At 41.0% G+C, this 25428-nt stretch overlaps 1 protein-coding gene across 2 annotated transcripts in view; it reads left to right on the plus strand.

Annotated features, from left to right (window-relative positions):
• The first annotated feature begins 13840 nt into the window (after nucleotides 1-13840).
• The window catches only part of SERPINB5 (serpin family B member 5), a 30304-nt gene continuing 18716 nt past the window's right edge, over nucleotides 13841-25428 (plus strand). The window contains exon 1 of one of the 2 annotated variants that reach the window (XM_070420420.1): nucleotides 13841-13861. The gene's annotated coding sequence lies outside the window, so the exon portion shown is untranslated. Of the gene's footprint in view, nucleotides 13862-21713; nucleotides 21826-25428 lie in introns of those variants that run through there. The other variant, XM_070420421.1, reaches the window with a different exon arrangement.

Below are 25428 nucleotides of genomic sequence, written 5' to 3' on the forward strand. Positions count from 1 at the left end.
CCTCCCTGTGAGGTCACAGGCTTCCAGACTAATGGGCGTGGCCTAGACTTTGGCAGATTCTTGCTAACTCACCAAGAGAGAGCTCCCAGTAGCCTGGGGCTGTTTGGACACTGCCATTAGCTGCCCCACCCATTCCTCTATTAACTCATGTGTTAAGGGAGGGGCTCTCTTCAACTAAATAAAGGAATCCCATAGATTTTCTGCATCCATAAGGTTTGATTAGGTGCATTTTTCTCAACACAAAAACTTTGATTTTGAAGGTAGACTTTGAGTCTAAAAGAGGGACTAATATTCTAGGTTTTAGATTTTTTTAGGAGTACTCAGGAATGATAACTAGAATGCTACTGAGAAGTCTTACTTATGTATAATGTGTAATTGCAAAACAAATCATCCCCCAAGGTATTTACATGGACCCCTTTAGTACGTCCAGTAACACAATTTTAGAAACTTTCATTACCCCTAAAATAAACCCTGTACCTATTAACTGTCACTCCCCATAAACTCCCCTCTCCCCTTCCCAGGAAACCACCAATCTGTATTCTGCCTTTACAGATTTGCTTTTTCTGTGAAAGGGCAAGGGCTATACCCTCCATCTTGCCTGTATCCTCCATGTTGGGGCCACGTGCGGCCTTCTTCCCGGAGGCCCAGGCCTCTGCTGGCCACGCCCGGGATTTTAAACTAACCAATGACAATCAAGGGAAGTGCGCGCCATAGATATGACCACATCCTGTGTAACAGGACCCGGCTTGCGCCTGGCCAATCGGCAGAGCACAGTCCTTTCTCCTCCCCTTACTCCGACCCCCCCCTATATAACTGGTCTCTGGGCGGGGTTGGCTCTCTCTTGGCCACTTGGCTAGCCGATGTGTCGGTGAGTCTGGTGGATGGAGAGCTCAAGTTAGCTTGAAATACAGATTCTTATGCTTTTGCATCGGATTGGATGGCTCCCTGATGTGGTTTCTTGGGAATCTTGAAATCTGGGCATAACATTTGGGGGCTCGCCCGGGGTTCCCAAGACCATGTAGGGACTCCCCCAATTCGTAGAATCTGCGTGGCCGCGGTAAGTGTCTGTGTGTTGATATTCTGTTCTGTGTGCTTTATCTGTTCTGTGTGAGCTCACTTCTGTATAAGTACCGCACGCTAACCGATTGCGCCACTGGAGCAATGTGAGCTCACTTCTGAAATCTGTATCGCCCACATTGATCGTGGACGCACATGGGGATCAAAGGGCAGGAGGAGTCGGGGGACGCCTTGATCCTCCATCTGTATCTGTAGGGGTGTAATTTTGCTTCCGAAAAGGCGGAAGGTCTGTAGAAACCCCAATCTGAGACAGGCGGGTCGCACCCGCTGGTTGGTCTGCAGCTACTGGGTGGCGAGCAGCCATTGTTTTCGGTTTACAGGCGGTTCGCTCCCGCTTCGGTTTTCGCTTCCATCGAGTTTGGAAGACTGTATTTTCGGGCCAGTTTGTTGTTTATGTTTGTGTTTTTTTCTGTTTTGTTTTGTGGACTTACTGGACGGACCTTATGGAATGGACTCAGACTGCTCCTTTGGGTATTGTGATTGATCAGTTCAAGGATATTGCGGGAGGCTTTAGAGCTCCCTCAGAAATTGGGAAGTTGTTAGGAATTGAATGGATTGTTTAAACTCTGAATGAATGTCTGGTAAAAGTATGTGAGTGTAAAGGCAGGGGAGGGGTCCCCGCCCACCCGCGCGCCTCCCAGGCAGGGAAGGTGAGCAGGGATCACTGTGCCTGGGGCCGCAGGAGCCGCTTGCTCTGCAGTCGGGGGGCAGGCGTGCGGGAGCGCGGTGTGCGGTGACTGCAGCCCTCGCCCCGGAGCCCGGCCGCGCCGCGGGCCCAGTCGGCTCGGCTGCGGTGGCGGCTCTGGGGGCTCGGCCTCCGGCCCGGTCGGCAGCGGGCGCCGGGCCGGAGCTGGAGCCCGAGCGGCACAGCCTGGAAGAGGCCGGAGGCCGGGAGAGGCGGCTGCAGCCCAGGCAGCCCGAGCCCCGCAGCTTGGGCCTGCGCTCAGCGCCATGAGCGGCGGTGCGCCTTCGGGGGGCGGCCCTGGGGGCTCGGGCCGAGCGCGGACAAGCTCGTTTGTGGAGCCTGGCGGCGGCGGCCTGCATTGGCCAGCATTGGCCCCGGGCTTGTGGCGAGTGAGTGGAACCAGGTGGAGCGTGGGGGGCGGGGCCGGCACGTTGCTCACGGGAGGCGGGAGCAGCGAGGCCCCAGTCGGCATCGGGTCCGGGGGAAGGTCCCCCGCGGAGCCTGAGGGCCGGACACCCGGGAGGCCGGGGGCGGCGGCGGCGGCTCTGGATGTGAGCTGGCCTCTTCCCATGGAGATCGCCCCAGCTAGAAATGTAAAAGTTTTAAAATGCATCCGGGATTTCTGTGCACGTGTAGAGGGAAAAGGCCAGTTTAAAAACAAGTGCGCATAGTTTTGAGCTGAACCTGACCTTTTGCTGTGTACAGAATAAAAACCCGAGACTGTTTTGGCCTTAAAAATGGCAGAACCTGACAAAAAAATGTTCGGATTGAATTGGAAAAAATTGTGTTATTGTGGTAACTAAATGCCTTTGCTTATTGGTACAGCCACCATTTTGGGCTCCAAGCCTTGGCAGCCGTGGCCGCATGGTTTGCTGCTCCCCTGGGGGCCGCCATCTTGAAACAGCAAAGGCCCCGCCCTCTGATTTACTCAGGGGTGGAGCTTTAAGGCGGAGTTTTATGGGGCTGCAAGCGTGCTTGCTTCAAGGATTTATTTTTAAGCTAATCTCTTAAATCTAGAAAACCCTGCTTTCCTTAAACTAAGGACAATCAAAGGTTATGTCAAAGTCTTTAAGAGGGACTGATAGCAGTAATCTAATTTCTAAAGTACAATTATTTCAGGTAGAAACTGGTTTCTGTAAATTGATCTGTCCTTATTGCTTAAATATGTATCCTTGTTGTTAAAATGTTAATTATTTACATGTCACCTAAAAATTAAGGCTAAAAGTTTTAACTGGAAAGCATGGCTTTGGTGTGATGGGAAAAAAAAAATGTTAAATGAATAATAGGCCAGTAAGCTGGAACTGGTCACTGGTGGTGAATTGTGAGAAGGACTGGACACTGCCTAACTTCTCCTTCCTTGGTACTCCTAAAATATCTGAGGGTACTTCTGGCCTTGATTTTCTTGGTTTTGGATTTGTTTGTTTGTTTGTGATAAAAACCGTTTCTATCTGAATAAGACATAGGTCAAGAATCCTGTCCTGGGATGTGGGAAAGGCCCCCACATCTGTTCCTGTCAGGCCCCCATCAGGGGACTTGGATGATGTTCCTGTTATCTGCTCAAGAGCCCAAGGCTGTAAAAATACTTGTTCACTGAAAAGGTGTAAGTGTAAATGTTTATTTGATGTTTATAAGCATCTCTGTTGTTTACTGGGAACTTTGATTTTCTATGTGATATTCTGTGCTGGGTTGGGATTTTGGAATTCTAGTCTGATTGGGACATTTAAGGATGAGGCTCACAGTTCCTCAAGGCAGAGACTTAATGGGCCCTTCCCCCTGCCTGTGAAGGAAGACAATGGGCCTTGAAATCTGTAAAAATAGGCGAGAATGAAGCTGGTCAGGCCCCACCCCCTATCATTCCTAACTTTCTTGCTGCAAGAATTGTCTCTTTTCTTGAAAGGGCTCCAGAGGGCGCATGAGGACATTTGGCTGCGCCTTGGCGCCACCCAGGCAAAAGGCACCTCCTGGAGCCTCGATGGAAAAGTCCCTACACCCAACTCCGTGGTGCTGACGACCCCCACCGCTCTCAAGATAGACGGCGTCGTGACCTGGGTCCATCACACCCACGTCTGGTCAGCAGACCCATCCGAGATCCGGAAAAACTTCGTCATCGATCGAGAACAACGCAACCTGCTCAAGCTCAAGCTACGGCGTGCTCGACCTGCCTGATGCTGGTAACATTGAATAGACTTAGATAATGCCTGCATCTTCATGGACATGGCTCCAAAGAGACAAGGACAATTTATAGGATCACATGTTTAGTAACAGAAGATGTGGCTGCCTAAAGCGGCCATGATGCCTATATTATGTTTCATTGTATTAATGTGTTATATTGACCTTTAATTCTCTTGCAGGTTTGAATGTATGTTGGCTGTCCTGGAAGGGTACTATGTGGGGGTGAACCTCAAAAAGTAAAGGGTGCCTAGCTGCCAAGAGGGCAGGTGCCCACCTGGGCAGGGAACAGTGCCCATCAGGTTTTGGTCTCTGTTGAGAGACAGCTAACAGTTGGCAGCCTGTGTACTGCTTGCAGGCCTTTGTGACCATGCCCATGTCAGGGGTAGTCTGAAAAAAGCCTGTTTAGAGTAGAAGGTCTGAGGCATGGTTATGCATAGAAAGAAAGTTTAATGCCAACAATTAAAAGGAATTGGCAAGGAAAGTCAGAAAATCTTAGAGTAGATCAGTATGTCTTTCTTCTTATGTAATTCCTCCGAAATTTGGCAATGCTAACATGGCAATACATTTCTTTGCATAGATTCAATAAGACCGGTTCCTAATAGTGGTTTTATTAACGGAAAACTTTGACTGGAGTATCATGTTTTAAAGAGCCCTGTCTGAGCTCTAAAGACTTGAAGCCAGTAAGAATGCCACGAAGAAAGCCTGGTATCCTGCTTGGAAGCCCTGAAGATGGCTGGCGCTGGAGTGTCAGGCTGATGCCCTACCATCACTGGCGGTTGGTAAGAGTAGAAGGGGAGCAGTAGGGATGCCTCTGCGTTCCTGCGGAACCCCCACACACTCTGGACCGCAATGGGTAGGAGGGGTACTGAGATGGGCCTTAAAGCCTGGAGCGTGGGCTCAGGTGGAGTTGCTACAGGTGAGGGGTTCACCTAACTCAGCAGATACTGCAGGCGGGCCTGATGGCAGCTGGGTGGCATGGCTTCCTGGCCCTACGGGGCACATTAAGATTCAACCATGAGATTCCAGCAAAAATAGTCAGTTACCATTCTTGTTGTGTCTATGCAAACATCAGGACAGTAGATAAATTAATCTTGATTTGGCTTTTTGATAGCCATGGAGGAATTTTAAGAAGAAAAATCCTATTTCAATAGAAGTTGTTAAAGCTTTCCCCTCCACCAGACCATTTGTTAAAATATGTCCAGGATAAACCTCTAGCAATGGTGGAATGGAAAAGCAGTCCGTCTCATGATTGAGCCGGAAGTTCCAAGACAAAGGGGGGAATGAAAGGGCAAGGGCTATGCCCTCCATCTTGCCTGTATCCTCCATGTTGGGGCCACGTGCGGCCTTCTTCCCGGAGGCCCAGGCCTCTGCTGGCCACGCCCGGGATTTTAAACTAACCAATGACAATCAAGGGAAGTGCGCGCCATAGATATGACCACATCCTGTGTAACAGGACCCGGCTTGCGCCTGGCCAATCGGCAGAGCACAGTCCTTTCTCCTCCCCTTACTCCGACCCCCCCCTATATAACTGGTCTCTGGGCGGGGTTGGCTCTCTCTTGGCCACTTGGCTAGCCGATGTGTCGGTGAGTCTGGTGGATGGAGAGCTCAAGTTAGCTTGAAATACAGATTCTTATGCTTTTGCATCGGATTGGATGGCTCCCTGATGTGGTTTCTTGGGAATCTTGAAATCTGGGCATAACATTCTGGGCATTTCATATACATAGAATCATACAATATGTGATCCTTTGTGTCTGGCTTCTTTCACTGAGCATAATCTTTTCAAGGTTCATCCATGTTGTGGCATGTATCAGTACTGTATTTCTTTTTGTGGATAAATAATATCCATTGTATGACTACACTGCATTTTTATTCATCTATTCATCAACTAATGGACATTTGAGTTGTTTTCATTTTTTGCTATTATGAATAATGCTGCCATGGACATTCATGTACACATATGTTTTCATTTTGGAGGACATATGCTGAGGGGTAAAATTACTGGGCCATGTGTTTATCATTTTGAAGAACTGCCAGACTGTTTTCCAAAGCAGCTGTAGCATTTTACATTCTAACCAGAAATGCACAAGGGTTCTGATTTCTCTACATCTTCAACACTTGTTATTGTCTGTCTTTTTAAATTACTTCCATCTTAGTGGGTGTGAAGTAGGATCTGGTGGTTTTTATTTGCATCTCCCTAATAATGTTGAGCATTTTTCCATATGTTTATTGACTGTTAGTATACCTTCCTTGGAAAGACATCTATTCAAATCCTTACCCCATTTAAAATGGATCATTTGATTTTTATTGTTGAGCGATAAGAATTCTTTATATATTCTGGACCCAAGTCCTTTTTTGATTCACAAATGTTTACTCTCATTCTGTGGAGTAAATATACATATTTTTGTCTTTTCACTTTCTTGACTTTTGCATCAAAAAAGTTTTAATTGTGATAAAGTCTAATTTATCTTTTTTTTTTATTGTTGTTGTTGCTTGTGCTTTGACTTCATTCCTAAGAACCCATTGTTTAATCCAAGGTCACAAAGACTTACTCCTATGCTTTCTCCTAACAGTTTAATACTCTAATATATAGGTCAATGAGTCATCTTGAGTTCATTTTTGTATATGGTGTGAGGTGGGGGTTCAAGTTTATTCTTTTGCATGTGGATATTTAGCTTTCCCAGCACCATTTTTTTTTTCTTCTACTGAATTGTCTTAGTACCTGTATTAGTCAGTTTGGGCTGCTATAACAAATTATTATAGAGTGGGTGATTTAAGCAACAGAAATGTGTATCTCACAGTTCTGGAGGCTGGAAAATCTAAGATAAGGTGCTAATCAATTTGGTTCCTGGTAAAAGTTCTCTTCCTGGCTTTTAGGCAGATGCCTTTTTGCTGTGTCAGAAAAAGAGAGAGAGAGAGAGAGAGAGAGAGAAAAGAGAGAGAGAGCTTTCACATATGAATTTGGGGGAATCACAAACATTCAGTCCATGTTATTCTTCTCCTAGTCCCTCAAAATTCATGTTATTCATGCATGCAAATTACATTCATTCCATCCCCATAGCTCCAAAAATCTTAACTTGTTCTAGCCTCAACTCTAAAGTCCAAAGTTCCATCTAAATATTATCTAAAACAGCCCGACAGAGGTGACTCAGTGGTTGAGCATCAACCTATGAACGAGGAGGTCATGGTTGGATTCCTGGTCAGGGCATATGCCTGGGTTGCAGGCTTGATCCCCAGTCTTGCAGGAGGCAGCCATTCAATGGTTTTCTCTTATCAATGATGTTTCTATCTCTCTCTCCCTCTCCCTTTCTCTCTGAAATCAATAAAAATATATTTAAAAATAAATAAAAAATATATATTTAAAAATAAATAAATAAATAAATAAATAAATAAATAATCTTCTAAAGCAGATATGCTGAGATTTAAGGTATGATTCATCCTGAGATAAAATTTATCTCCAGCTGTGTCTGTGAAATAAGATGAGTTATGTGCTTTCCAAAATATAATAAGCATAGGATAGACATTCTCATTTCAAAAGGAAGAAAAAGGAAAGAAGAAAAGGTGATGGATTCCAAACAAGTTCAAAATCTAGTAAGGTGAATTTCATCAGATTTTAAGGCTTATAAATAACAAAAAGTTAATTTTCACTGTTCTGGAGTCTGGAAGTTCAAGATCAAGGCACCTGCAGATTCAGTGTCTGGTGAGGGCCTGCTTTCTGGTTTATAAATGGCTGTCTTTTGACTGTGTCTTCACATGGTGGAAGGGGCTAGGGAGTTCTGTGGGATCTCTTTTATAAAGCATTCTATTCATGAGGGCTCCACACTCATGACCTGAGCACCTCCCAAAGTCCTCACCTCCTAATAGCATCCCATTGGGCAACATACACATTGGGGAAGGGGGACATTTATATTCAGTCCATAGCAACTGGTTAACTCAAAGTTTTCTGTGTGTGACATTCTGATAGGTACAATGTTCTTCATCATTCTAGGATTTTCTTTCACACTTGAATATTTTCTAGTGCTAAAAATTGCTGTACATTTTGGCTATAGTTAAGATTATCCAAAGGCACCACACCCCTTAGGTTAAAATCACAGCTTACACAAAGGAGATTTTTGGATGTTGCCAAACATGTCCTAGATCAGAAGAGATACTGAGAATCTTTGAGTAATCACCTACAGTTGCCTACTCCTCTCTTACATGTGCTTACAATTGATTTATGACATCATTGTTTCATATCTGTTTGACATTCTAACTGTAGTACTGTAAAAGATGAGACCTAGATTTTGTTTCACGCTTGCGTCTAATTCAATATAGAATCATTTGTATTTGTCTCAGAGAATTCTGAAAAAACTTATTTACACCTGCATAAATGATTACTGTAGGCCTGTGTTCTAGCTTTACATGATTTAAAAAATTTTCATAACACATTTAGGTATTATTTTTATCAAAATCGTAATTAATTATTATAATACAGAAGTTTTTATCTAGAATAGCTCTTGAAAGGCAAAAGTGTTGGTTTCCCTTCTTGTCACTTGTACAATGGGGTCTTAAAAATTACAAAACTATATATGTTAATTGAAGCACATTTGGAAATACAAGAAAATGAAGAGAAAACAGAAATAGTCTATAAAGAGTGGATATCTTGACCTGCCTAAAATTACAATGCTTTGGTTACTGTCATCCCTATAATCACAGCCAGGCTCCAGAGCTTCCCTTCGACATTTCTGTGGGGTAAGAAGAGCAGAGATGGGAGGTTGGAAAAGGAAGTTGGATTCCTTCAGAGGTAGACTTTGAATGGAAATGACCAACCTCTGAGTTTGCCATGCCCCACTTTTGTTCATTGAAGTTCTTCAGACTCTGATCACTAGACCTTCCTGTTTTTTTCTTGCCTAGGTGGAACCCCTTAATTCTTTCTAGACAAGTTATGGAGTTCTGCTTCTTTGACTATTCTATATTTAAATTTTATATTATCAGGTTTGGATATTCTATATTCTCAGGTTTAACACATTTGATTTGATGTTCCCAATACAACTGCATTACTGGTCACAACTAAAGTTTTAAAATTCTACCTACTCTAAAGTTGCTCAAGTTGGTTGTTTTTTTCTTAACTTTTCAGACTTACAGAAATATTATAATAATAAGACAAATAATTCTATTGTATTCTTTACCCAAATTCTCCAAATGTTACCATTTTATCTGATTGCTCTTTCTCTCTTTCTCTCTACCACTTCAGAATAATTACAGACATGCTGCCTCATTATCTCTCAATATTTCAACATGCATTTTCTCAAAACAAGGGCATTTTCTTACATATTCATAGTACAAATATAAAAATCAGGGAATTACCACTGTTATAATACTGTTATTGAATCCACAGACCTCTTTTCAATTTTTTCCAGTTGTCCCAATGACTTAATAATGTCTGATAGAGCTAAAGAAGAAAATTGTTTTCCTTCCTTTTTTCCTTTCTTTCCTTCCTTCCTTCCCCCCTTCTTTTTTTCTGGTTCAGGATCCAATACAGAATCACACATCTATTGAGTTAGCTGATTGAATTTTTATAACTTCACTTAATTGAAGTATAATCCTATATAATAAAAGGGTAATATGCAAATCGACTAATTGGGGGAATGACCAGTCGCTATGACACGCACTTACCCCCAGGGGGCAGATGCTTAATGCAGGAGCTGCCCCCTGGTGGTCAGTGTGCTCCCATAGGGGGAGTGCTGTTCAGCCAGAAGCTGGGCTGATGGCTGGCGAGCGTAGCAGTGGGAGTGTTAAGGATGTCCGGCTGTGGCTCACTGGGAGTGGGACTAAGCCGTCAGTTGGACATCCCCTGAGGGCTCCCAGACTGCTAACGGGCACAGGCTGGGCTGAGGGATCCCCCCTCCTAAGTGCACGAATGTCATGCATCAGGCCTCTAGTGTACATATAATAAAATTTACTCTAAGTGAAGTTTTAAGCTTTAATTGTATAAGTTTTGACAAATGCATACTCTCATGTATTCAGTAAATATATGGAATATTTCCATCACCCCAAAAGGCTCCTTTTGCTTCTTCCTACTCAATCCCCAACTCCTGGTTCCAGGCAACCCTTGATCTCTGTCATTATAGATTTGATTTATCTTTTGTGTAGTTTTGTGCAAATAAAACACTGCAATATGTACACCTTTGAATCCAGCTCAGTATGTTTTGAGTTTCATTCATGTTGCTGCACATTTTCACTGTCCACTAAAAAGTTGCTTAACATCTGTAATACTTTCAACAATAAAGATAAATAATAATTAAAAAGTTGCTAGTAGTATTCCTTTGCATGGATATTCTAAAATTTGTTTACTTATCTATTGCTGGACATTTGGGTTGTTTTCTTTTATTTTTTGCTATTACAAACAAAGCTGTTATGAAGATTTTTGTACAAGCCTTTGTGTGGATATATGTTTTCATTTCTCTTGGGTACAATTTCTGGATCACATGCTGAGTGTATATTTTTCTTTATAAGAAATGGCCAAATTGCTTTCCAAAGTAACTCTTCCATTTTACTTCCCATGAGCAATGTCTGAGAGGGTCAGTTCCTCTACATTCTGGTCAACATTAATGTGCCCAGTTGTTTTAAGTTTAGAAATCCTATAGATTTATATTTCTCTGATAATCAGTGATGTTTAACATCAACTGATTTGCTTTTTTAAAAAAAAAATCCTCACCTGAGGATATTTTTTCCATTGATCTTTAGAGAGAGTGGAAGGAAGGGAGGAGTGGTGGGAGGGAGTGAGAGAGAGAGAGAGAGAGAGAGAGAGAGAGAGAGTTGAGAGAGACACATTGATTGGTTGCCTCCTGCACGATCCCTGAGTGGGGCCAAGGATCAAACCTGCAGCCTAGGAACATGCCCTTGACTGGGAATTGAACCTGGGAACCTTTGGTTCGAGGGCCAATGCTCTAACCACCGAGCAACTGGCCAGGGCTGATTTGCTTTTGAAACCTGTAAATAATGATGACAACTTTCATCATGCACATACAATATGATAAGCTAAGTTTGAGCACTTTACTTGTATTAATTCATTTCATTTTTGCAACAGCCCTGAGATAGGTACTACTATCATTCCTATTTTACAGATGAGAAAACCGAGGCATTGAGAGGCTAAACAATTGGCTCAAGCTCACATATCTAAGAAGTGTGAAGCTAGTCTTTAAACCCAAGCTGGACAATATGGTAATTACCAGAGTGGAAGGGGGTGGGTAGAAGGAGGTAGAAAAAGGTATTGGGGGGTCAAATACTGAATATGGTCTGTCTTCAAAATTAATTCATTAAATCTAGCAGCCTCCCTGACTTCTTGTATCAAAAGATTATATACTTCCTCCTCTTTTAAATTTTTAAGTTATCTCTCTCTCTTTTTAAACTTTCATATATTTCCAATATACTCAGAAGTAGAGTAAATATAATAAACAGTCATTTTGTCTGTAAAAATATTAGTAGATATCTCTGATTGAGGAGGATTTAAAAAATTGTAACCCTGATATTAGAATCACACCTGAAAAAATTACATTAGTTTCTTAATATCATAAAAATTTAGTGTTCAAATCTCCTTGATTTTGTCATCATTATTTTTATTTATAATGTGTGTGAAGCATGATACCTATAATTGGAATCATTTGATATCTCATAAATGTCATTGAATTTATAGGTTCTCCCTGGAACTCTTTTGGTTTCTGCAGGTTAATTGTTGAAGAAAATAGGTCATATGCCTGTAGAGGTTTTTGTATTCTGGATTTTGCTGACCAAATCTCTATGGTATAATTTAAAGTTCTCTTATTCCTTATACTTCCTGAAATTTGTAATTAAATCTCCAAGCTTTATTATATTCAGGTCTGATTTTTTTTTTTTTTTGGTTAGACTACATCAAAGGTGATGCTGTAAAACTTCCATCAAAAAAGAACACAATGCCCGACTGTGTCTCTTTTTGTGGTGGTATCAGCCATTGATGATCAGAGCCCAGATGGGTTCATTTATTAGGGGTTGTAAAATGATGTTCTAGTCCCATCATTTCTTCTTTGCGTATTAGCCAGAATACATCTATACAGAGAAAACTGTTATGAACTATTTGGTTATCTGAGATTTTCATAGGAAAGAGAACAATTAATGTTGGCTTCTTTCCCTTTGACATTCATTTTCAAAACAGTAAGTTGGTTATGAGAGGAGAAGATTGCAACTATAGACTATGTTGGCTCATTTGCTAAGAATGAACCATACAAACTCTCTTAGTACAGTCTCATCTTTGGTTTTCCTGAAGAACATGCCAAGGCAAATGGGAAATTTAGCATCTTTTGCCAAACAATGAACATAAAAAGTAATGGGGCATTTTCATCTTCAAAGCATTTCAGGGCTAATTATTTCGCCCATCTCCCCAAGAAGTAGGTGTTATTAACCTCATTTCAAAGATAAGAAAATGGAGACTTGAAGCAGCTATGAGAGCAACTTGCCCCAAGCTAAGAGGGTGTCACCATGTAAGATGAGGATATAATTTATGTATGGCTCAATATTAAATTTCATGCTGAGGAAGAGAGATACAGGGAGAGCCAGGGAAAAATAGGGTTCAAGTCCACTGACTCAACTCTGACACCACCGGTTGTGCAGTGTGCTGAATCAGAGGACGCTCTGTGCCTCTGGAGGTTATCAATGAAGTATTTGATATTGTAACGCCTGACACATGGTAAGTGTGAGCACATGCTTGTTGGCTGGCCTAAAACAAGTGCCACATTTTGCTACTACAGACATACCTACAATGTGAAAAGGACAGAAAACTTTCCACTAGATTCAGACTTTTCATTTATTGAAAGCAGTTGGAAGATGATGGCTGTTTTTTTTTCTCTAAGTTAGAACTACAGTGTGTGCGGATTACTTCCTGTGTAAAGTAGAGGTAGTATTTTTGTTCAAGTTGGAATGTGTTTAGTTCATGCTGACAAATCACATGCAATTGAGAGCCTGATTCAAACAGGAGATGATATGGTTCTTGGGACTCAGTCTTCTCAACACCAGGGTTGGCGCTCGCGTTTTCCATTGGAGAGATGTTGAAGTTAAAATAATCCCAACACTTGGGAGCTGGAATTTACCCAGACTAACTGCCCCAACAGCCTCTAATTGCTTTGACGTTGGCAAAGCTTGCCTCAGCACAAACGCTGCTGCTGTCAGGGTGTGAGAGTGAGGGGAGAAGCAAGTTAGCATAGGTGATTTTCAACAGGAGGAAACCCAGAAGGCTTTTTTGTTTTTTAAAGGTTAGATTTGTCTTATTGTTCACCTAACAACACTCCTAACCTAAATCCCATCTGGTGAGCCTCATGATGACTTGATAATTTAGCTCCTCCTTGAAAAGAACTGTGGATACCTTCCATGTACTGTAGACTTTTAATTCAGAAATTAAAGGCTACATGTTTTATTTTTTGGTGAGAAATTGTTTAATTTGTACCCCATGTTTCTTCTTTCTATTAAATTCTCAACTCATGTGCCAATAAACCTAATCATTGACTTTTTTTTTTCTTTTAGAAACTGCATACCTTTTTAGCTTTTCTCCTTCCTGACTTAGAGCTAGCTTTGTTGTTCTGGGTGTCAGCTATTTAAAGGCATGCTGTAATCTCTTGGATGGGTAAAGAGAAAGGAGGAGGGATGTTGCTGTTCTCACACATCCTCCTCCTACTCAAAGCTACTTAAAGACTTGCTCCACTTTCCTCCGGCTCCTCCTTCTCTGGCTAATGATATCTCCCTGTGAAGTCATGACTGGTATCCATAGGTAAACACTAGTTTGCTTATCAAATCCTGGAACACAAAGACCTTGGAAAAGTAGGTTGAAGATTGATATCAAAGAGGCCTAATTTTTTTTTTCATAATGCCTTTTTTATTACAATATCCAAAAAACCAAGCATACAAATTTAGGAGGCACAGATGGTAAGTATTTTAAAATACATATGTGTATATTGTGTGTGTGTGTATGTGGGGGGGCGGGTATAAAGTGTTGGTAGCTCCCCTTCCCCAAAGATCAGCTGTTTTCCTTAATCATCTGTATTAGTGTCAACAAATGGCTACAGATACCTATTACTTTGAGAATTTAATATATTATTGTGAATTTAAACAAGCCAAAGAGCAAGAGGAAAAAACACTATGTGGATGACACATCTGGGAGTAAACTACCAAAACATTAAAGAGGCCTAATTTCATGTAAAAAGGATGACTACATCGTCTTTGTAATATTAACAAATGTTGGAGCTGACAATATAATTTGGCTTAGGGTTGTGCAAAAATCATGGGTCCATAGCAGAAGGACTAGGGGGATCTTCATCACAGAAAGCAGTATTTGTAGCAACAGCAGGTGCAAACAATGATTGTTATGAAAGCAACCGGTGTCCACTTCTAAGAAAGAAAGATGCTCCTTGAATATTTTGAAATATAACTAATTGAAAATTATAGTCAGTCATAAAAAAGATGAAATACTGTCATTTGCAACATCATGGCTTTCCTCATTTGTGAAATTAGAATCACAATACATAACTGACTTGAAAGAGATAATCTATATATATAAAAGGCTAAGTGACTGACTGTATGTCCATCCGACTGTCCTACCAACCAGTAAACATTGACTCACCCATTCACGATACATATAAAGCTCTCACTGGTGCCAATTGCACTCGTGTGTTTTGATCTGTCATTGTCGATCGTGAATTTGGTTGTTTTTGTTGACATTCTGAAGCTGAAAGAAAGCGGTAGAATATGTAGGTGCAATCATCATGCTACTGAGAAATCTTAATAGTAAATGGGGTCTTTGTAACGGTACTAGATTTGTTATCAAAAGATTGCGACCTAACATAATTGAAGCTGAAGTATTAACAGGATTTGTGGAAGAAGAGATTGTTCTGATTCCAAGAATTGATTTGTCCGGTCTGACACTAGCCTCCCATTTAAATTAATTCGAAGAAAGTTTCCCGTGATGCCAGCATTTGCGATGACTATTAATAAATCATAAGGACAAACTCTAGACAGAGTAGAAATCCGTTTTCGGACATGGTCAGTTATATGTTGCTTTCTTTCAAGTTTGAAGAGCATGTGACGTTAAAGTTAAAGTTGTAAATACATTATCACAAGGGAAATTAGTCAAGCACTCTGAAAGTGTTTTTACTCTTAATGTGGTGTACAGGGAAATATTAGAATAAGTTTAATTAATTTATCAGTCATTGTTTTTATCAATGTTGTTTTTAATACCATGTTTTTGTTGTTTTTATATCATGTCTTTGTTATTATGTCATGTTGTTATTGTTTATTTATTAATCAATTTATATATTATTTTCATATACATTTTATTAATTTTCTTTCATCTCTGACACTTCTATTATATAGAAAGGGCAGATAGCGATATTAAAATATTTCTTCTAATTAATTTCCTTTCAATGCACCAGGCCACTAGTTATACATAAAATTGCTTTGGGGAAAAAGCGGGATATGCAGTAAAAACATATAAATTGCATGATAAGTTGCCATAGTGATAGTAATGGTGTGTCCATTACTTATTATGAAATTTAATATGAAATATTAAATATACACTCCCCTCTTCAAAGACTACATCCCCCACTTTTACTACTGAAAAATTCTACTTTTATTCTTGTTTCTAAATTTGTTCTTTTGCTGATGCTCTTTGCTGTTTATAAGACACCCAGACCTAAATGGAGAAAGTGAAAACTGTGCATAATTGGATGTGTGTGTGTGTGTGTGTGCGTGTGTGCATGAAGTATAACCAAACATTCTTAATTCCTCTTAAGCTTTAAAGACTATCAAATTTTTCTCCAATTAAAAAAAATAACCTACCACTTCCCCCACCCCCATATCTACTACATAGATAAAATTAATTTCTCTGAGGTTTGTAACCTCACTATTGTTTTTAGAGAGTAGAAATCATGATAGCTAACATTTTTGGACATTTGTGGGTAGAAGGTGATGATTTCAGTACATTATATGTATTTTTTCATGTAGTCCTCATTCTAACCCTATGAAGAATTATTAATGTCACCCCATTTTACAGATGAGGAGACTGAGGCAAAGTGAGATTTAGTAATTTGCTCAAGGCCATGGAGTCAGTAAATGGCAGAGCTGGGAATCAGCCAATTTCATGCCAGAATCAGCACTAACCACTGGACAGCCAGTGTCAGTGTGGAACCTGCTAGCAACCTGTGATTTTGAAAGTGTGAACTGTGAACAACCAGTTCTGAACCACTGGAAGGGATTTAGATTCTGAGGCCCAGATGTACAGAATCACACCTCTGGGGATTTGCGCCTGGGAATGTGCAGTTTGATTGAACTCTTTCTCCTTCTAATCTCCATCCTTAATATTCTGATGCACAATGGTGTTGAAGAACCAGCAGCATGAATATTTTGATATAATTGGATAAAAAAGTTTGATTTAATTACTAAAAATGTTAATTAAATTTATTGGGGTGACATTGTTTAATAAAATTATATGGGTTTCAAGTGTACATTTCTGTGATACATGATCTGTATATATGTATTTTTAATATGTTTTTATTGATTTCAGAGAGAGGAAGGGAGAGAGAGAGAGGGAAAGAAACAGCAATGGTGAGAAAGAATCATTGATTGACTTCTTTCTGCACCACCCTACACTGGGGATTGAGCCCAAAACCCCGGCATATGCCCTGACCAGGAATGGAACCATGACCTCCTGGTTCCTGGGTCGACACTCAACCACTGAACCACACTGGCTGGGCCATGATCTGTATATTGCATTGTGTGCTCACCACCTAAAGTCAACTCTTCTGTCACCATATATTTGATCCCCTTTACCCTTCACTATCCCATACCTCTCTTTTCCTCTGGTAATCACCAATCCTCTGTTGTCTGTGCTTATGAGTTTTTATATGTTTGTCTTGTTTGTTCATTTGTTGCTTTCAGTTTTATATCTCACATATGAATAAAATATGTGGTTCTTGACTATTTCTGTCTGACTTGTTTCTCTTAACATGATATTTTCAAGATCCATCCATGTTGTTGCAAATGACAGTATTTCATCTTTTTTATGGCTGACAATAATTTTCAATTAGTTATATTTCAAAATATTCAAAGAGCATCTTTCTTTCTTAGAAGTGGACACCGGTTGCTTTCATAACAATCATTGTTTGCACCTGCTGTTGCTACAAATACTGCTTTCTACTACTGGATATCTGCTCACGTGTCCTTTTACAAATTCCAGACATGTTTATTTAATGTCTCATGTGCAAAGCACTGTAAGAGTTCTAAGAGGGGGAGTGGGTATATGCAGATAATGAAACATGGTCTCTGCTCTCCCTGTGGCTTAGGACCTAGGGAGGGACCAGGCTCAGACACACATGGTAGTGGGTGTGAGGAAGAGGAGCGAGTGCAGATGGGGCTCAGTGAAGAAATGTTGGTCTCAAGTTTCCACATGGGGAGGACTTGGAGCTACAACAAGCAAAGCCCAAAGTCCTCCAGGTCTAGGAAAAATGAAGACTCTGGATAGAAAGTATCCTTTAGATTCCTTCTCAGGAGGTAGAGACCAGAATTCATACACTACTCCCTCTCATCCCAAATATCTTGGAAGCTTCTTGAAAATTTCCTCCCTTCCCAAGTGAAGCTAGTTGACTTCATGTCTGAGATGTTTATATTCCTACACTCTCTCATACGTCCTGTCAACACGTAGAACTAATGATTGTTAGGTGAAGGAGTCCTCATATTCCACTCAATATATTCCATCATCCACATCAAATGGATATGTTAGCCACAACAGTATGGTGTTTGATACAGGAGTGTAGAGGATTTATTACAACCTGGATTTAAATATGGAATCTGCTTTCTGCTTTATCAACCTGACCTGGGGGAAGTCACGCACTAGCCCGGTGCCTCTGTAGTTATTTTCTTTTCATTTATAAAATAGAATAAATCTAGAACTTCTGTAAAATGGTTATTACAAGTCATGTGGTTAAAGGTCTTACATCACTTTTAAAAATGTGCATACAAGGCACTGGGGGCTCAAGTTTCACTGTTTGGAAACAAGGGGTTTGGACTTGGCCAAGCTTCCTTTAGAGCTGAGCCTAGACTTCTCCTTGACTCTCTGTGCGCTGTAGTTGCATCATGTAGTCAGGCAGAGATCCAGGCCACCACCGAGTCAGCATGGGACTGGTCCTGCGGAGGAGGAGGGAGGAAGGGTCAGGCCTGTTCCCGCCTGTACCTCCTCCTGGGGCGGGGATCCTTCTGGAAGGGCTCCTGTCCTCCTTGGCCTGGTTCATCTCAGGGGGGTAGGGGGTTGGGGCTGGTTGATGTCTCGGGTGTGACCCCAGCTTCTGCTGGGCCACTTTGAGCTCCTAGACCTCACCAAGGGACACTCTGGAATTTCTACTTCTTAAGAGACATAACTTAAAAGATATGTCGCCCTTTATTAGCAACTAAACTAGTAGGTATCTGCTGTATACCACAGGTAGTAATTGACTACAACTGGAGACTTATTATGCAAAGGCTCAGTTGTGGCAGACAGCTTTTTGAAAGTAAGTTGTCAAGAAACAGAGCTTTCTAATCATAAGAAATAATATATGATGACTATAGAAAATTTAGAAGACACAGTGCACTACACAAAAAAATTAAAATCACCTTTAATTTCACCAGCCAGAAATAACTATTGTTAAAATTATTTTATGCATTTTCTTTACGTCTACTAAGTATACACACACATATGTAATTTTTAAAAAAATATATTTTATTGATTTTTTACAGAGAGAAAGGGAGAGGGATAGAGAGTTAGAAACATCGATGAGAGAGAAACATTGATTAGCTGCCTCCTGCAAACTCCCCACTGGGGATGTGCCCGCAACCAAGGTACATGCCCTTGACAAGAATCGAACCTGGGACCCTTGAGTCTGCAGGCCGATGCTCTATCCACTGAGCCAAACCAGTTAGGGCCACATTTGTAATTTTTAATGCAAAAAATCAAGGAACCCTTAAGTGCATTACAGTAAGAAGGGGAAGTCCCTAAATATACATGTACATTTATATATATTTTTAAACTACGGGGATACAACTAATCTTGTGAGCATGATTCTTTCTTTATTGTTTGTTTAGTTGTCTTACTGTTTTATTTTCCCCTTAAGTTTGTTTCTTAGCAGAAAATTACATGTAAATTATTTCCCATAACAGGTGAACATTTACTATAAAATTTCTTCTAGACAGTACGGCTTTTTAAACACTAGAAGCTGATGAGACCAAGAGCATGACAGCATGTTAGGCTGCTAGGTTCTTGAAATGGATGTAATTAGGGTGAAGAATTATAAATCTGAGGTTTCGAAACTTTTTTTTCTGTCTCAGAGACACTAAGGCATACCTTGTCTTCTTTTTCCTGACTCAGTTTCTCCACACGTGAAGAAGGGATAATAGCTCTGAGTGGCTGGATGGAAGCCATTATTGTATCATTTCTGTGAATTGCTAGACATGTGCAAGGTTCTTGTCATTCCTCTGCTATATGGGGAGATGCCATACTAGTATACATTGGAGGCACTCATACTTATTAATGGGGTGAAAAACACTTTATTATTTGTAGGTATCTGGGGAGGGTGCTTAACAATTTATGACTGAAATTTATCTTAAGATAGAGAGAGAAAGAGAGAGAGAGAGAGAGAGAGAGAGAGAGAGAGAGGAGGAGAGGGGAAGGGAGGGGAGGGGAGGGGAGGAGAGGGAGAATATGAATGATTCTAAGCATGCTATAACAAAGCTCCTTTGAGTTGTTCCTGGGAGTGGCTGGGTCTGTCAAGCCATTCCTCAGCCCGAATGCTGAATAATCAAGTTATAATGTTTGCAGTATTTTAACCTATAGGTAAGAAAAAGCCCCGACAGAAGAGTCTCCTAGGTTATTAAATATTTGGGCTGATGATTACTTTCGTTGAACTACAAGAAATTATTGTTTGATAAATTTGTATGATGGATGGATGGATAATTCATTCTTTAAGCTATATGTTTTCCCTTCAAAAGAAAACAACTACTCTTTTTTAATACACAGTAATAACATAGTTTTGTGGCAAATAAAAAAAGAAGAAACATATTATTTTTGGAATTATAGAGCAAATGCTTCTTCCTACAAACAGGCATATCATTTCCAACTGGATATTTTAAAAGACACATTTATTTCCAACAGTCAGAATTATGTTTGCGCTTCCTTGGGTATTGCTGAATTCCTGTCGCTGGAAGTGTTTCTGTCCGGGTTAGACAAGCACTGAACAGGAGTGTGACAGAGGGAATCTAGCCATCAAAAAGGAGAATAGACAAAGCTCTCCAATGTAAGTGCAAGTCTCTTAAAATCTTTGGGTCACAGTAGCAAGCATGCAGCAGGTGTTCAACAAATGATTCTAGTGACTTCGATGTGTGAATATCCTGCACCGGCCTTTTGGCCATTTTGACATTCCCTGAGGCTGTGCCTGTCTGAGGAATAGTGGAAGTGGTGATAATCACCACCATTGTTAGGGAACACATGCTATGTGCCGGGCACTCACATGGATTGTCTTTTCATGTACATACGTGTTTCATTTTACAGATGAGCAAGTTGAGTCTTGATAGGATCAGTACTTTGTCTAAGGTTTATCAAGTGGCGAGTGGTGGAGTCAGTGTTCAAGTTTATGATGTGGCCCTCACACCCACTTTCCCCACTATAGCTGGATAGTGAGATTTTTGAGAAGAATCCTGTCCACATCACTGACCTTCTTTCCTCCACTTGCTCCAGTGATACCCCAAATTCTACTGTTGGAGTTTAACTCATTGCATTTATGACTTTGATGCTGGTTAATAATAAAATACCTAGTGCCTAGGAGGAAGGAAATCTATTAGTCATTCTTAGTTTAGCAAAATGAGTTGCTGTTATTCATTTAGTCAACAAGCATTTATTGACTCCATACTGTATATCAAGTCGATACCAAATGCTGGTGTTATAAAAAGAAATGAGGCTTGGTCTTTGCCTTTAAGTTCTTGTATTCAGATAGAGGAGAGCATAAATGATATAGATTATTTTAAAACAATGTAGTAAATGAACAGAAGGGAATTAGGTGAGCACAGCAGAGAAGGAACTGGCTCATTTCAAGGTCCTTTCCTGAGTAAATTTGGTAGGAAGAGAGGAGATCCCACTGCACGATGGATCTGCAAGAAGTCAGGACAACTGTCATAGACACAAAGAGCAGGCTCCACAGAGAGCTTTCAGGGCAGAGCTCTGTAAACCAAATCACCAAATTTTATTGGTAACCCCATCAAGCGATTTCTCTTATCAATTTGGTACTATTTATTTTGCTAAATATAATTTATTTGATATGTCCTCTTCTTTTGTGACCACCTTTTTGTTTAATAGGTCGATAGCTCTTTGGTATCTAACAGAATGAGCTACTGTAATTTACATGGAAAGGATGGAGGTTAGGGTGCTTTTTATGGCACAGCCATATTTGAGAAGTATGAATTATTTACAACCATCACATGTGCCTTCTCTTTCATATAATAGTTCACCTTCTGATTCCTCATGGATTACTAGGGTTGCTCTTATGTATGTATTAGGCCAAGGCAGGATTTTTTGCAGCCCCTTTCCTGCCTGAGCATGTAGGAGGCCTTTGGAAGCTGTGCAGGCAACAGCAGCTTCAGCCTGAATAATTTCTTCAATCTTGGAGAAGCTGCCAGGAGACATGAGTAAGAGCTGAGCATGCAGAAGTGGGAGGGACGAGAGTACAGGTGGGGCGTGGCCTCAGCGGGAGTGGCTGGGGTTCAGGTGAGCAAGCTGGCTGCTCTGACCACAGAATAGCTTCCACAGTGAGGTCCTTCTCTGAGCTTGGCTTTCCTTTTCCCTTGCTGTGTGTTTTCCAGGATAACTGCAACTCCAGGTAAGCAAAGTGGGGGTGGCAGCGCTGGTGAGTTCCCTTTTCAGGGCAATTCTTAACACAAAAGAGGTGTTGGAGCTGATTCAAGATAGTGAACAAAGTCGACTTAATGGGTTATTTTCAAGGTTAGGCTGTGGGCTTGGGAACTGTTGTCCATCACGCTCCACACGGGCAGCATCTCCAGCTCTCAGTCCTTTGGGAACCAGGAAGTCACATAGGGAGAGAAATCACTTAGCCATACAAGGTAAGAATCTGGAGAAATAACGTGGCTGGGAGGATTTGGTGGTGGGGGGGGGGGGGGGCGGGGGGAGAAGGGGCATGGGCACAGCAGTGATTGATGGAGAAGGAAGTATTTCTGAGCACACTTTTGGGCCTTGGAATTAAGAATGAATTTTGAAATGCTTATTTCAGAAAGGGCCTGATACTCAAAACCTGGAGAAAGTGGCAACACATTTGATTGTCTGACTCACCTTCCTGGTTGGTTTTGTGTGCTTTAAGATTCAGACTTCAAAACTGCTCTTCTTCTTGGCATTTTTAAGCATCTAGTCGGTGTTCACTTACTTGAAACTGCCTTCTTCTAAGCAGAATGTATTCTCCCTCCCTGTTTCTGGGGTCTAGGATACTTGAAACAAGTTATAGATTTCAAATATGTATTCTTGGGCAACTTTTCAAACAGGTTGGCTCATCGTTTCTTTTTTTACAGTGGCTGCTGTTTTTATGGCTTCATTTAAGAGTATTATATTGAAGATCAACTTAACGTGTCAGGCTGTTCTCTAGACTCAGATTCAGAGCTGAGGGGTCTTAGATGTATTTCATCTCAGTTCTTCATTCTGTAGATGAGCGTGGCTCACAGAGGTGACGACATGGTGTTCTAAGTCACACAGCTTATAAGTGGCAAGATCATTAGAATTCACGCCTTCAAACTCACAGCTTGTGGAAGTTTCCATGACAACACGGGTATTCTTAACAGCCTGTCATCCCCTTCATCACTCTAAAGGTTTGATAGAATTAGGTGGGTCTCAAGACTCAGACCCTATCAGTAGGTGAAAGAATTGGCTGATTTCCTTGATTGGGGGAGAGAGAGATGGAAACCAGCCTGAAGAAAATCCCAGAAAATGACTCAGGTCTACACCTTTGCTTCTTAACACTTTGAATTCTGCCACTTCAATCCCTCTGGGTTGTGGGTTGACTTTGAGGCTTGCAACCTCAGCAATCTTGGTCATGCTGGCGTGGCCAGTCTGGCTCTAGTTTGCTGTTAGGCAGCAGTGGCATGGCTCAGTCGTCAAGATCAGACTTCTGAACAAACAGGAGGAGATAGGACATCTCACAATATCCGAGCAAAGTAGAGGTGCTCAAACCATAGAAAATTAGGCCCTGACCTTATTACTAATAGCAGCCTTGTCCTTTCCTGCTAACAAAGGTCTTCCCGTATATGTTTACTCCTTTCGTCACTTCCTTTAATCCTGATAGTCTCTCACACTGCAGAAGCTCCAAGGTCTCCTATTTTTTTAACCTGGCTGTGTGTTTTTTCCTCTTGAAATTGGAATATGGACAGCAGAAGCTGTGTTTTTAGGCATTTGGTGATAGTTACTCTAATAGGCAAGATTCCTCAAGGCCATTGCTTAAGGACTGGCTACACCAAATACTTAAGATTATTTTTTTCTCTGCATTTTTCTTCATATGTCATATGGGGCAGGTTAGCATGAATGACAACCACAATCACCTGAGACAGTGAAAAGAATTTTAAGTAATGAGAAAGCTGTGCTCCTGGCTATGTGTGTGCATGCACGCACACGTGCATAGAGAAGAGTGTGGTGGGTGGTCTGTAGGGAGGCTGAACATATATTGTTCAGTACAGAACATGATTGAGAATGAAAGGGGCATGTCAGAACAGCAAACATTATCCAGGACTGTCCCAGGCAGTGGGACGTATGGTCAACCTGTCCCTAAAGCATTTATCTCAATCAAATGGTCTATCAACAAATTTGAGGACCATTGGCTTAGATGCACTAAAGACTCTGGGAATCTTTGTGCAGGGGCTGTAAGTCTAGAGAAGTGAGCATGCCTGATCCTGCTCATGTTCTAGTGCACGCCCCTCCATTCATTTGGGATTGCTTGCAGTCTTTTTGGCCCACATTTTTTTCATAGCTAACTCCCACTTGTCTTTAGGACTCACCTTTAGTGTGACTTACTTAATGGCACCATCTCTGAGGAAACCTCACTGAGATTTCTATGATAAGTGAGCTCTCTCCCTCTCTCGTAAGGGTTCCCATGACAACCTGTGCTCCCCAAGAAAATGCCCAGGACTCATTACACACATTATGGCATTAGGCTGACAGCTGCTTGAAGGCAGGACCTGTGCTGGGTTCACCTTTGATTCCTTAACACTTAACTCAGTGCCTGACATGCATTTGGTACTCAGTTAATACTTTTTAAATGAAAGCAATATAACATTAATCATTGGCAACATAAATGGCAGGAAGAGAACAAAAGATTCTCCAGGGAGGAAATGAGAGAAAAAAGTTTGTATTGATTTAAAAAAAAGAAGCAAAGTACCTTGGTATCTCTAAAGGGTAATTCAGGACATGTAGGAGTTTTGGAACTCTAAAGGCTTGTGGGAGAAAAAACGTCAGCCAAGACACAGTTACCGAGGGTGGAGGTGTGGTGTGGTTGGATGCACCAGGCTGGGTGCTGGGAGAAGTGAATGCTGGGGCTGGTTTTACCACTCTCACTCCCTTTGTGGGTGGCCTGGAGAATCCCTTCATCTTTGTCTGCCTCACTCTTCTCATCTGTAAAAGGAAGAAACGGAGCCAGACTAGATCCATGCCAAAATCTTGTCCCACTCTAAAGGTTTATGATTTTAGGACATATCTCAAAAACCAGGCAACTTAGTGATAAATTCTTACAGCTCTTTGTTGTTCATTTGTTGCATTTGAATTATTACTTAAATTTCCATTTCACTCTTTTAAACTTCTAAGTGACAAAAACATGCAGTATTTTCTACATTGGAACTGTAACTAAAATTATCTTTGTTATACTTATTTGAAGGTTTTCATGAAGACCAAAGAAGTTATCTCTATAAGAAAGTGATAATAAAATGAAAAAAAGTCTGTGGCAATTTTAGCACTCTGAGCAGAAGTCTTTAGAAATGTAAATTTACTCTGCAGATCTTGCTCATCTCTACTCTCATATCCATAATTTTTAGAGTATTTGCTACTAAAATGGTCCATGTTGAACCTGATGCTTTTTCCTGTGTGTGTAGCTCACATTACTAAGATCTGCTTAAATGCTTTGACTGCCGTGCAGCACGGGGAGGTGGCCACTCACTGTGGCCCAATCATCCCTTGAACTACCTTAGCCTAGATCAGCTCTGCAGTGTTTTGGGGTCACTTGGGACCAATCACTGAACAACTGATCATATTTATCTGACAACATCTGATTGAGGAGTTAGCTGGTGATTTTTTGCTTCTATAGCAATTCCCATGTCCAGACTCTTTCTTTCTTTCTTTCCTTCTTTCTTTCTTTCTTTCTTTCTTTCTTTCTTTCTTTCTTTCTTTCTTTCTTTCTTTCTTTCTTTCTTTCTTCCTTCCTTCCTTCCTTCCTTCC

Source organism: Myotis yumanensis, unplaced genomic scaffold (genome assembly GCF_028538775.1).
Source record: "Myotis yumanensis isolate MYYU_CA2020_CCGP unplaced genomic scaffold, mMyoYum1.0.hap1 SCAF_7, whole genome shotgun sequence".
Lineage (NCBI taxonomy): Eukaryota > Metazoa > Chordata > Mammalia > Chiroptera > Vespertilionidae > Myotis > Myotis yumanensis.